The following is a 14,147-nucleotide window of genomic DNA, read 5'->3' on the forward strand; positions in this document are numbered from 1 at the left end:
GTCTCTTCCTTCCCCTCTACCAGGTGAGCAAAGGAATAAGGCAAAAATATGCAGCCAAACAACATACATGTGATGAAACAGCAGAACCAAGGTTCCAAGCTGGTATGATTTCATGCAAGCTTCCTTTTGCTCTCTTAGTTTAAGAATTTTTCTGACATGTTTTTTAGGAATGCTGCTTTAGCCCATCATCCTGCCTAGTCCTGTGATACAGCTATAATTTACTTCTGATCTTTGTCTGTTCTTTAGCCTACCACCACTTGCTGGAATCATAACCTCAAGCTGATTCAACAATTCCTGTTGGGTTGAACATTTCTCTTTCTGACTGATAGCTTCTTTAAAACTGTGTGATGATCCAAAGTATCACAAACATGAAAAGCTGCCAGATTATTTAGTTTCTTTTTCATAGAAAGCTGAAGTACATATAATCTTGGTTGTAACCTTCTGCTTCTGGTAAGTCTTGTATATATGCAGTAGCACCTTCACGTGAGTGTCCTTTGGGTGTCCTTGATCCATCTTCCACACGTTTGCAGTACGGACCCAGCTTCCACTTCTAACTGTTTATAGTGCAGCTATACACAAAACTTTTTTCAGTATTGTTTCAAAGAGGCAAATCCTTGGGCAGCCTAGGAAGAAGTTCCCAGCACAGACCACTGCCTGCAGCTGTGGCCTTGGCCATGCCATGGCACTGCTCTGGACATGTATGAATTCACTCTCATTTCTGAGCTGCAGTTCTCTGCATTGCTCCCCTGCACAGCCCCAGCACGAGGCCTAGCTGCCAGTGAGAAAGTTAGCTGCTTCCCCTCACTATGAGCGATTTTCATGTATAGCAAAATACTCTTAAAAATAAAAGAACAAATACAACAATTACTTGCCTTTAGAGTCAGTGTTTTTCTCATTGTAATTGAGCTGTAAGAACTGTGTGTTTTCCTTTTGCTCTGGTATTCCCCTGTGAGGACATAAGTACACACTCAAGGTTCCTAATTCCACTCCATCTGTAATAGGAAGCACTGAGACTCAAAAACCTTTAAAGGGTGAGGCTCAGTCCTTGCTGCTGCCGCAGCTGTTCTGTCCTCTGTTTGCTCGGTCATTTGTTTTCTTGCACAAATCCTTGCAGACGGGTTGCTTTGTTTAACTACACACAGGTCAATGTCTGAACAGCTCACCTAGAAGCACCAGCCAGACTGAAAGAGAAAACAAGGAAAAGTCAGGTGATGATGACATGCTGCTTTAATGCAGAACAACATCAGCAGTCTGATACACAGACTGAGGACAGACCCTTTGTATTTGTAGAGATGATGTGTTCTCCACCTATCTATGAGGTACCAAACCACCAAGATGGGGAAAATATCCCTTGTGAGGTCACCATCGCTTCTGCCTGCTTTCTGTCCCTGGTTTCATTCTTTGTCACCTCATCTATTTGCATATCACCACCTTTCTTCCCTCTGCTCCTCTTTCCCCATAGCAACTCTGCCTCCATACATCCTACTTCCCTCCTACACCAAGAAGCTGTGCAGCAGTGCAGGCTGAACTTTAGAAGAAAACACTGCAAAGACAAAGGAGTTGTTAGCTGGTGTAGACTTGCAGTGAACTTTCTAGCAAAAGCTGGGAGAAAAACAGACAGAAACCAGGGACAAATGGAATAAAAGAAAATAAGGTTTTACATTAGGGAGCAGAAAGCAAGTTACAAGAGGTGAACTTCCTCCACCAAGGACTGTCTGTTCAGTAGACCAGATGATACACACTGGGGCTGGTTCGATCCCCCTTAACCACACACAAGCAAGATTATGCTGAGTACACCAAGGAATTAAATCAGCAATTACATTTCATAAGAAAAGCTCACTGTGACATGGCATTTGCTTGCACTAAAGCTCGGCTCGGTTCACAATGAGGTTCCTGTCTCAGGCTCACAAATTCCCTTTTTTTTCTTTTTCAGAGCTGTGCACCTGAAGGAATGGTAAAATTTGTCTTCAGGCAGCTAGCTAATTATTAATATTTCTTATGACGTTGGCATTTTACAAAGTAAAGATACTGAACTCGCTTTCCTTAGGAAAGGTAAACATGGGCATTTTAATGTGCATATTGCATAAAATGGAGCATTTAGATGCTCTATTGAACTCCCAGAACCTTGTTGATGGATCTCACCTTGGGATCCTTGTCTAACTCCACTGTGTTTTCAAGAGAAAATCCTTTCCAAAGACCACCATCAGACTCTCATGCCAACACCCAAAGCAGCACATGTAGAGAAGAGCAGATGTTGCCTTTCTCATAGCCACTGCTCTAATCTGGTTAAATTTTGCAGAATTTGAATGTCCCACAGAGGGATATTGAGGTGGGCTTCTCAGTCTCCCAAGTGTAGAAACAGACATATTTCCAAGTCTTGGTTGTTGTTAAATAGCAGTCATTAGCAGCCTAACCCTGAGATGGTGAATACCAATGAGTTAAGAGGATGAAGGTACTGCCTGGCTTGAGGCATTTCAGTTGTGCAAGCACCTAGCATAGTACCTAGCCAGAAGCAGCTCTCAGTGCAGCAGGTACAGTTCTTTTCCTGAAATGGCAAGTTGTAAGCCATTAAGCATGGGATCTACAGCCTAGACAGTAGTCATTTTCTCTTCCTCCTTCCAAAAAGTTGGAGTCAAACTTGTTATTCTTTTATCATATTCCTCTATGCAGCTGCTGAGGCATATTGTGCTGCTGTTAGACATATGAGTGTGTTTGTTAAGTTCTGGGTTAGTTAGATCAGAGTTTCCACTGCTCTGCACTTTTTATTACTGGACAAACTGTAAAGTTCACGCATTCACACCACAAGCCTGTTTAATTTTTGCATACGAAGTAGAACCCTTTGTTTGCATTCAGAATTCCCCGTGCTTTGAGCTATTTGGCACATGAAACACATTGGCTATAGGATGTAACTTTCAACCCCCACAAGCAGAATTAACTACAGTAATGGAAATCTTTCTATTCTTTAAACTTGTAGTAAAAATACTTTAAAATAATAAAATATTTTGTATTTTTTCCATTAAGATTTAATCTCCATTCACATTTATAAAATATCATAAGAAGTAAAAGTAGACTTAAGGCTTTACTTAGGGCATCTAACTTACTGTCTCCTTAATTATTGCATGCTGTAGCGATTAAAATGAAGATATGTAAGTTAAAATTGAGTTAATTTACTGAAGTTACAACTTAAGAAGTCATCTCACTTAGGAAACAAATTTATTTAATAAAGCAGAGCTTTTGCTGTTGTTCTTCTCCCTGTTCATTTTCTGCGGTTGTCGTTTTGGGGAACAAGAAAGTCCCTGTGTCAGATGTTTCCCATGACTTACCAGGAAGTACCAAGGATGAGGCAATAGTCTTTCCAGAAATACATCTCAAAACACATCACAAGTTATTGGAGGTGATGTTCTTAAGATTGGAATTAGTGTATAAAAGTCTTTAAAAGTAGAGAATAAGAGTTTCGAGTTGGCAAGTGTAGAAGACTATATGGAATCAAAGTGGAGGCAATTAATAGTTTTATATGCAAAAAATCTTCTTGGTGTGTGCATAAAGCAGAAGAGCTGTTGCTTAATACTCATTCTTCATCAACACAGACAGTCTTGTTCAGCCCCAGCAGGAAGAACAGAGTGGGTACCCAGAGTTCTGACTGTGTTATGCATGGATGTGTCCTGGACAAAGCGTATTTCGAACACCAGCAGCTGCCCAGATCTGAGGTAGTGGCTTTGCTGGTGGGAACCACTGGGAGTTTAGGAGAAACCTTTCTGCACACATGCTGGGAGACAGCTGCTATTGGATGTGCTTGGAGTCTTACAAAGTGACCGAGGCACAATATTAAGGGTAGGGATTAAGTCAACTTGAAGTAATGTTAAGCCAATGTTAAAAATACCATTCTGTACTTCAGATTATTATCAAAGAGCATCTGTTTCTAAAGGGTTATTTGGGGAAACTGTCCATGGGCTCTCTTATGTCAAGACTTGAAAGGCAGGGTTTGGGACACGCTTACATATCCTCTATTTGCTTCTCCATCTTACTTGGACAGCTGCAGTAAAAACGCCTGCAAAAAGGAGAGGGGATGGCAGGGGTTCACAACAAGCTGCTTTGGCTGTGTTTCTGTACCAGAGTGCCCACTTGCATCTCCTTCATTCACTCCTACCCCATTGCTTCTCTGTGTGTGAGACTGGGACTTGATACTTTCCATCATGCTTTTCCTTCATGGATATTAACGCAACAGAGAGCCAGGGAAGAGCTTTAAGGGCTGAATGTGGAATAACACTCTTGGGATGGGTAGCTGGCTTCAATCCAAATATTCTTTGATCTGCAAGTTGTTACAAAACCAGCTGAAACTCTCAGCTCTGCTGACCCACATACAAGATATGCTCTCAGCTGCTTTTTCTCAGATTCTCAATTTTCTCAACCAGTTCCTGCTAGTTCACATGCTTCTTGAAATGAGGCACCAACGCACACTGCTCTTGCTGCAAGTGCCTCTGTGTTATGTTATCTCACCTGCAACACTTTTGTATTAATTCTTCAAAAGACTTTGTTTTTCTGTAACGATATGACAGGACTGACTCACGATCAGTGCATGATTCACTGCATACCCTGATTCTTTCTGTAAAATGGTTCTGTTAAATGTATTCTCTTACCTTGTGATTGTAGGACTAAAGCATTGTATCTGCTGATTTCTAGACTTGCTTATTCCACAGCTTGTCAAGTTCATTATGAACTACAAATTTCTCCCTCAAAGTGCCTGCAGCAGCTTAGTATGTCCCCAAGTTTAATAAATATAACCTTGCACGTAGCTGATGAGCTGACTGAGGACAGATGCCTGCATAACCTCATTTTGTAGGCTTTTGCAGTTTGGTGCTGACCAGCTGCTCCGCATGGTTACATAAGCGTGCTATAACCGTAGCTTTCCGAGCCAGGACAGCAGCGTCCGATCTGTGTGTTGTTCGCTAGCTTGATTATGTGAGAGGGTGCCAGAACTCGTGAATGTCCAGATAAAATAGCTATCACTTCTTTTCATGTATGTGAACCGTACATGAAAATATATGAGCCAAATTTAGACAGAAGTAATTCCTTATAGGATGTCTTACTTCTGTATCAACGGTGTATCTCCCAAACTTTCTACCTTTTAGCCAGCTTTCTCTCACTGCACTCATTTACCAGAAGGTATCTTTTAATGTGTGTAACGAATTTGCTGGTAATGAAGGACCTTAGTACGATTTTATTTGAAATCCTCCCCTTAAAATTACAGCTACCGAACCTTCCTTACTCAGCTATCTATGGCAGTCAGATCACAGTGAGACCTTTGCTTTGCTTTCTCTTCACTCCTGCTTTGTTGCTTTTGTTTGAGCAGATTCCTGCTGGGTTCTGGACCTCAGAGCAGGCACTCATGTTCTCAGAGTGCAATATTCTTCAAGAAGTAACAGGATCAGTGTGTGCCTTGCACTACTCTACCCCATCTGCTGTGTGAATGAGCCCAAGTGTGAAACCAAAGCTTCACTTGCGGTGTGTCTTGCTCATTGGCTCAGTTGTCTGCAATCATCTGGGATGTTCAGCACTCAGATTCTCTGTTTTTCTTTATTGGAGTAGTGTGATAAAAGGCAACAGGGTGACACTGCAGTTGTACCCTAATGCATCATCTGCTCAGCGGCACTTCTGGCATCAGAGGGCTCCTTAGTGAGCTGCTGCTGACACCTACTGCCAGAACCAGCCCAGCAAAGCAACGCAAGAGAGTTTCGGCCCTGTCCCACTTGGTTAATAGCCTGTGGTTTTGGCTTCAGGCTGTCAGCGTTGTGCTTAAAGGCATAAATACCATCCATAATTTTATGGAAATAATAATAATACAGATTACAAATTACAAAATCTTTGGGACTAAATTGTATTTTGTTTCTATTTTTCTGGTAGAATTAGAGAAGGAAAAGAATTAATTGAAAATCACTACACATTTGTTCTTCCATGATGCAAGCAAATGATTTTATTGCCTGGAGTAGATAAATTCTCCATCCTGATGGCTGATGATGGGGTCCATCTAAGTCATTGTGGGAAAAGAATTGTAACCCACGAGTTGTCTGGGCTTACTGACAGGGCTTTAAGCTAGATTTCAAGTGGGAAATGAGTGCTATCAAGCCTGCTCATGACAAGGTGTGGGATAACACAGCCAAGCTGGAAAGACTAGGTGATAGCCAGCTTCCAGCTCTTCAAGGAGTTAGTCAACAAAAACACCTGGGAATCTGTCCTCAAGGACAAGGGAGTGGAGCAGAGCTGGCAGACCTTTCCTTAGTGCACAAGAAATCTTCATCCTTGGTTTTGGAAGTCAGGAAAGAAAAGCAAGAGACTGGCATGGCTGGACAGGGCCTGCTGGTCAAACTGGAGAGCAAGAAGAAAAGGCAGTAGAAATATAGGAGTACAGGGATGCTGCTGAGCTGTGTAGGGATGGAGTCAGGAAGACCAAGGCTCAACTGGAACTGGACATGGCATGGGGTGCAAAGAAGGCTTCTACATGTACATCAATCAGAAGAGTAAAGTCCAGAAAGGTGCACCCCTCCTAGTGAGCAATACAGACAAGCTGGTGACAATGGACAGAGAAGGCTGAGGTATTCGACAATTTTTTGCCCCAGTCTTCACTAGTGACTGCTCTACACATCAAGCAGACAGTTTGGAAGGTGGGAGCTGGGGGAGCATTGCCCCTCCTGATGTAAGGGAAGATCAGGTTCATGACTGCCTGAGGAAACAGAACATCCATAAGTCTATGGGTCCTGATGAGATGTATCCCAGAGTCCTGAAGTAATTGGCTGACACAGTCATCCAGCTGCCCTCAATGATATTTGAGAAGTCACAGCGGTCAGGTGAAAGTTCCTGGTGACTGCAGAAAAGGCGGTGTAGAACTCATGGACCTCTTGAGGTTCAATAAATCCAAGTGCAAGGTAATGCACCTGGGTTGTGGTAAGCCAAACTATCAGTACAAGGTACGGGATATAAGGATGGAGCACAGCCCTACTGAATAGGGCTTGGGTGTACTGGTGGGTGGCAAACTGGACATGAGCCAACAATGTGGCTTCACAGCCCAGAAAACCCTTTGCATCCTGGGCTGCATCCAAAGAAGTGTGGCCAGCAGATTGAGGAAGGTAATTATGCCCCTCTACTCTGTGCTGGTGAGGCTTCACCTGGAGTACTGCATCCAGATGTGGAGTCCTCAGTACAGGAGAGACCTGGACCTGTTGGAGCACATCCAGAGGAGGGTCACAAAAATGATCCAAGGGGTGGAACATCTCTCCTGTGTGGACAGGCTGAGAGAGCTGGGGCTGCTTGGCCTAGAGAAGAGAAGGCTCTGGAGATTTGATAGCAGCCTTTCAGTATTTAAAGGGTGCTATAAGAAGGAAGGAGACAAAATCTTTAGCAGAGTCTGTGGTGACAGGACAAGGGGGAAAGGTTTCCAGCAGAAAAAGAAGGGAGATTTAGACTGTATATAAGGCAGAAGTTTTTTACAATGAGGGTGGTGAGGCACTGGAATAGGTTGCCCAGAAAGCATCATGGAATCATACAATGGCTTGGGTTGAAAGGGACCCCAAGGATCATCAGGTTCCAAGCCCCTGCCATGGAAAGGGCCACCAACCTCCATTAGATGAAGGCATTAGATCAAGTTGCCCAGGGCCCCATCCACTCTGGTCTTGAACACCTCCAGAGACAGAGAACCCACAGCATCTCTGGGCAGCCTTTTCCAGCACCTCACCACTCTCTGTGTGAAGAAATTCCCCCTAACATCCAAAGGTGGTGGACGCTCTGTCCTTGGTGACATTCAAGGTCAGGCTGGGTGGGGCTCTGAACAACCTGGTGTAGCTGTAGGTGTCCCTGTTCACTGCAGGGGAGTTGGACTAGATGGTCTTTAAAAATCCCTTCTAACTCAAAAGACTCTATGATTCTGTGAATACTTCCCAAAGGCCAAAGGGCTGTTATTTTTTAATAGGCAATGCATCTTCATTCTTACTGAGAATGGCCTTACATCAGATTCAAGCAAAGTTTAACCTCAAAGCAATTCCTACTCAGTAGTACGGTTATATTTCTTTGTTTTTGCAAACTTCCTTTTTCAAGAACTTTAGGCATGTAAAATGGATTAAGAATCTTTTTAGATGCCTATTTCTATCTATCACACACCTTTTATTGCCAGCTATTGCTGCTAGTGGTAAGGGTGTCTATATTCGTGAATTGCTAAAGGTAAGTGCAATAAACCAGTCCAAAGGGTACCTCTAGTTTATGTTTCAGCTGTAATAACATGTAGGTTAAAATCCTCAGGAGAAATCTGGGGACACAGTGGTTTTGATTCTATGTTTCCACCCAGCTCATTCCCTCCCATCATTCTATTATTGAGTACAAGGTTCTCTTGTGTGTCTTCAAATCTGAAAAATACAAGCTCTCTGTCTCTCAAATACTTCAAAATTTAAGCACAGTCACAAGTCAGCATCAGTGCCCTGTGTGCTCTGTAAGAAGCATTTCTTGTCGGTGCCATTAATTTACATCCTCGGCTTGAGAATTCATCTGTACTGGATATGGCTGCTTGTTCATCTCTTCTAAACTGAGCAGTTGCAGAGAATTTCACTAAGGAGCAGGCACGTGATCAGGACACAGAGACTGAAGTAAACCTTTAACTGAGTCAGTGACTGCATGCTCTGTGAACATACAAATCAATACGGCAGTGAGTGTGTTAGTTGCTCAACCTATTTTATTGTGAGGCATTTATCTCTTAGTATAATGGGATTGCACCATTATAACTAATACTCTAATACTGCCAATTTGTATTTGACAGAGCGCTATGGAAAGCAGATAAATATTCACAGTAAGTGCCATTGAGATTTCTGTGTAATCAGGTTACACATCTAAGCTAATAACACTTACATTCTCTTCTTTTTTAATGGCTGGCTGCCGTAAAGATCGATTCCTACTGATGGTTGCAGGACACTGCCAGTTCTGATGAATCAATTTTGTTAATAGTCTCCTTTAATGCTAGCAATGAGTCTCAAAGAGATAATTCAGGATAAAAAATGCAGAGCCCTAATTTTGAGAAGGAGTTTGCGTGTGAAATCAATTAAATTGGCTTGCAAGATGGGGCCTAGGAACCAGATTTTGATCCAAGAAGCAAAATAAAAACCTAAGTTAAAAAAAAAAAAAGAAAAGCAAATGAGCAAAACAGAGCAGCCATTGAGCAGCCTGTCTTGCATGCAGAGGTTGTTCCTGCTCTGAACGGAAAGGAAAGGAAGGAGGCAGCTGGAGCCTTGCTCCAACTGGGCCAGGCTGTACCTGCACAAACACCAGCAATTTTGTCTTTGCATCAGCAAAGTCTTTAATGGGTAATTTGGGTAGCTGTAATTAGCAGTAGAATTAGAATGTCTGTCTCATACTTCCTTTTGGCATGTTGTTTTCATGCTTGTATTTTGCTAACACATACCTACCTCATTTTGAGCAGCCTAGACTTGGCTTTGTATACAGGAATGCCATGGTGTTCACAAGGTGCACCTACCAGTGCAGGAAAGCCAGAACGTGTTGCAGTGGCAGCAGCTCAAGTTGTGTCCAAGTAGAAGCACAGAAGAGTTTGTCAGTTTGGAAGCCATCAGGAGGCTGTAGAAGAGGGATCTGGAGGATGTCGTGTTGGATGAATCCAGGTCAGGCATTACCAACCCAGTCCCACACAAAAAGTCAGATGCTGTTTCTAAACATCATCAGCTTGCCACTGATTACCCCAAACCTTGATGAAGACTGACCTGAAGCTGCTCATTGGTGATTCCTATCCTTCTGGAGTGCTGTGCTTGGCTGCACCTTGCAGACAAAGACGTGGGCCTGCGCTGTGGCACACTTCTGGCAGGCTGCAGTGAACTTGGCTGCTTATGCTCTGGCTGTTGGTGTTGACCTGCCACAAGCAATTGCAGCAAAGTACAAGTAGTCTAGGCTTGGGATGTAGAATTGGCTTAAAGAGAGTTTTTAAAGATAAAAATTAGGGGTTTTGGGTTGCTCCATGTGGTGAGGCACCACCAGACTGTTAGCTGTTCTCTATCCATAACACAGGGTATGGAGAGCACTCAGTTTTGTACACAGTTGTGGCTGATGGCTGATGACAATTTTCACTTCTTGACAAAACAGAGCATCTTCTATTTCATCATCACCTTCAACACATCGCCCAAAACTTTTATTTATATTTAGCTAGAAACCCCTTCACAGGACACTTCGGCCATTGCTCTTCTAAAGAAAAAGGAATGAAACAGAAACAAGAAACAAGTCCCTCTGGGAAGTAACTGCTTCCCTCTAGGGATAAGACCTTCCTGAGGGAGTAGGATGAGGAAGAGAGAGAACAGCCTGGATGAAGATCATACTTAACATTTAGAAATTACATTCTCAACCTGAAGTGGTTGCCTGGATATTGTTGCTGGCAGTGCATCATCTGCAAAGTACCATGGGTTCAGATAAATCCTGTTGTTGAAGTAATCACTCTTCTGAGCCATTGTAAACAGATACAACTTTGTGACAATGGTGATCACCAAACATATGAAAGTAATCCTCCTCCACATGACTGTGATGCTGCTGTTCACTTTGCCTGTGAAAACACTGTGGTTGCTGCTGTGATCTCTGATAGGACTCAGTGCTACACTTCCAAAGGATATCTAATGTGACAGACACTGTATTTCATGAGTTCTCCTCTAAAACTGCTCAAAGGTTTAGTTACTTGCATTGTATGTATTCAGTCGTACAAAACAAAACTTCCCTATCCTGTTTGCCAAATACAGCATGCACAGCTCATAAACAAATTTGTATTTAATCTGCATAAATCGTTAGCTTGCCAAACCATTGTGATTATTATCAAAGATTCTGTGATGAAAATTTATAGCTGCAGAAATCAGCTGGGCAATCAATCTTGATGAAGTCAGTGTACTGCTAGAATAATTACAGACAGCATTAATCTAAAACACATTAGATAGGATCAGTCACCATAAAACCTGGATTCTTCTATTGAATAATATTTGTCTGCAAAGTTCATGCAGGGAGGAAGAAAGAGAAACACTTTTGACTTTACAGTTATAATTTTTCAAGCACTTTCATAAAAACATCTGATTAGAGAAGTAAACATCAAAACATTGTCAGTGTTGACAATAAAAGCTAATTATTCCACTGGATTGCTACCTATTATTTAATAGCAAATACTAGTAAGCAATGACGAAGTGTCTACTTGCCATTTGTGAAGAAATGGATTGCTCCAGAGGCTGCTGATGTTATGGAAAAGCTCTTAGACATCCCCTCAAAACGTGGGCTGAGTCACAACAGGACTGTCACTTTCTGACACCTGCTGGATGATCTTCATTCTCCGTGGCTCCCATACAGCTTCACAGTGGACAGAAGCTTCCCTATTTGCATCTGCATTCCTGTATCTCACGAAGGGAAGGCTATGGAGTGAGTGAGCACAGACTGCTGATGCATTCCCAGGCACAAGGCACATGGCAGGATTATGCAGCTTGCGATGCTGCTACCCTACTGTCATGCACATAAATAAGAGTTAGTAGCAAGAAAGAATGAAAATCTGTCTCATAAATTTTACCATCTCTTCAAGCCTGTCACAGATTTTGAAAGATCAGAAAACAGATTATACTGTGGAATATATATCTTTACACCCAAATATATATTTTCTGTGCTTGACAAATTATTGTAACTGAGAAGGAATGAACACGCTCAGCTCCACCGACTTGGCTGGAAGGTGGAAGTGCTCAGTCTGTCACAGGGCCAGGCCTGGAGACATCTTTTATCTTAAAGCCTGTGACAAAGCACACAAACAGAGTATTTCTGTATGCATTAATCATCTACTTATAATTTAAATGTCTGTTGCATAAATTACTTTTAATGGACTAATAAAAGCGAAACCCACTGTTTGCACTGGGAAGTGCAAGCAAAATACATTTTTATTATTTCTATGCTGTCTAATTTTAAAACAGAATAACCAAGCCCCTGGGATGTTCATCAGTTGTTCGATTTGTAGCACTGAGCTAACAGAGGAGGAAAACAGGAGGAAAGAAACCCTAATCATTCTTGTCCTTTTATTTGTGCAGTTGGGTAGCTTTGGTACTTGGCAATGCTGTCAAGTATGGCAAACTTAGCAAGGTGCTGTCTTGTCTTCCAGAATGTCCACTTTTGTTTTCCTTTATTAAAAGATAAATCCCTTTCAGGAATGGTTATGAGAGAACTTAAAAGCCCAAAGTAACCCCTCTTGAGATCACTACATGGATGTGCTGCCAGCTGCAGTAATTAGGCTGGAAATTCTGAGCACTTTTTCCTCTGACTTTTGTCAGAAACTTTAAATAGAATAAAATAGCTCAGTTGGAAGAGATCTACAAAGAGTGAAATGGCCTGACCGTTTCAGAGCTAACCAGAAGTTAAAGCATATTATTAAGGGCATTGTTCAAATGTCTCTTCAACACTGACAAGCATGGGGTGTCAGCACCTCTCTAGGAATCCTGTTCCACTGTTTGACCACCCTCAAGTAAAGAAATGATTCCTAACACCCGGTTTGACATTCTTCTGGCACAGCTCTGTGCATTCCCACACTGCCATCAGTTCCCAGAAGCAGAGCCCAGCATTTCCCTCTGCTTCTCCCTTCAGGGAGAAGCAGAGAGCAGTGAGGCCTTCTCTGCTCCAGCTTGCACAACACAGTGCCATCAGTCTCCCCTCACAGGACATGCTTTCAGCACTGTTAGCTGCTTTGTTGCCCTCCTCTGGATGCTTTCAAGGACATCTTCGTTGTACTGGAGAAACCAGAACTGCATGCAGTATTCCAGGTCAGGCCACACCGATGCTAAATAAAGCAGGACAGTCACCTCTTTCGGCCGGCTGGCTATCCTGTGCTTAATGGACCCCAAAATGTGGTTTTCCCTCACAGCTGCCAGATCATGCTGCTGGTTCACACTGAGCAGCTGTCACCAACACCCCAGGTCCCTTTCTGCTTTCTTACCAGTTGTCTCCCAGCCTGTGCACTGCCATTTCAGATGGCTACTGCAGATAAGGGCTGCACCAGTCATGCTCCCTCATTATCAGCGAGGTGACATCAGCAGTAGGGATCACTGGTGCTAATGCCTCACCCTGAGGCCTCCCATGTATTGCCTGTGTGCTATCAGCAGCCAGCAGCTGAGCCACACCTCTGCTGTGTCCTCTGCTCACCCCTGGGGCAGAGCATGGCCTACTTGTGGGGACAGCAAGCCCCACTGGGGTGAGGGAGCCCCAGCAGCTCCAGAGCAAAAAGTGTGATGAGTGCCACCCCATCAGGCCTGGCTCTGCTGCCTCATGCAACCCAGGTGCAAGGCAGTGTCTGCCTGCCATTGTTTCACAGGATTTGGCTGAGGGGACAGGCAGCTCCAGAGATGCTTTTTGGAAACCTCCTCAGCTGGAAAGCCCTTGGGACTCACCCCCTACATTGGGTTTACGTGGCAAGATTTTGGTCATGGTGGGGCTGCATGGGTAGCCTCTGTGAGCAGAGCCCAGCACTGCCCCACATCAGATCACAGCCACCTCCAGCTGCTCCAGAAGGCACCTACCACTGCCAGAGCTGAGCCATGAGTGACGTTGGGTGTGCTCTGGGAGAGCAGATTTAAGGAAGGGAAACACTGTTGGGCAACAGCAGCTGGGAGAAATGGGAGAGAAACAGCCCTGCAGCCATCAAGGTCAGTGCAGGAGGGCAGGAGATGGTCCAGGCATAGAACAGAAGTTCCCTGCAGCCCAGGAGAAGCCCATAGTGGAGAAGGCTGTCCCCCTGCAGCCCACGGACATGCAGAGCAGCGCTCCACTGCAAGCCATTGAAGAGCCCAGGGGGCAGCAGTAGATGCAGCTGAAGGATCCACAACCAGTGCAGAGCCTCAGCAGGAGCTGTGGGGCCTTTTGCTGCAACAGTGCATGCCTGAAGGCTGGGCCCACGGCACAAACCCATGTTGGAGAGGTGCTGGGAGAGCTGCAGTCTGTGGGAAGCCCATGGGGGAATCAGCTGGGGAAGGATGGCATCTCATGGGAGGCACCGACATGGAGCAGGGGCAGAGAGCGGCAGTGGAGGAGCGGCTGTCCCTGTTTTCCCGTGCTGCTCAGAGGTAGAACAGGGTGGAAGAGAAGGAAGGTGGTTTTAGTTTGCTTTTGGT

Source organism: Lagopus muta, chromosome 3, assembly GCF_023343835.1.
Source record: "Lagopus muta isolate bLagMut1 chromosome 3, bLagMut1 primary, whole genome shotgun sequence".
Lineage (NCBI taxonomy): Eukaryota > Metazoa > Chordata > Aves > Galliformes > Phasianidae > Lagopus > Lagopus muta.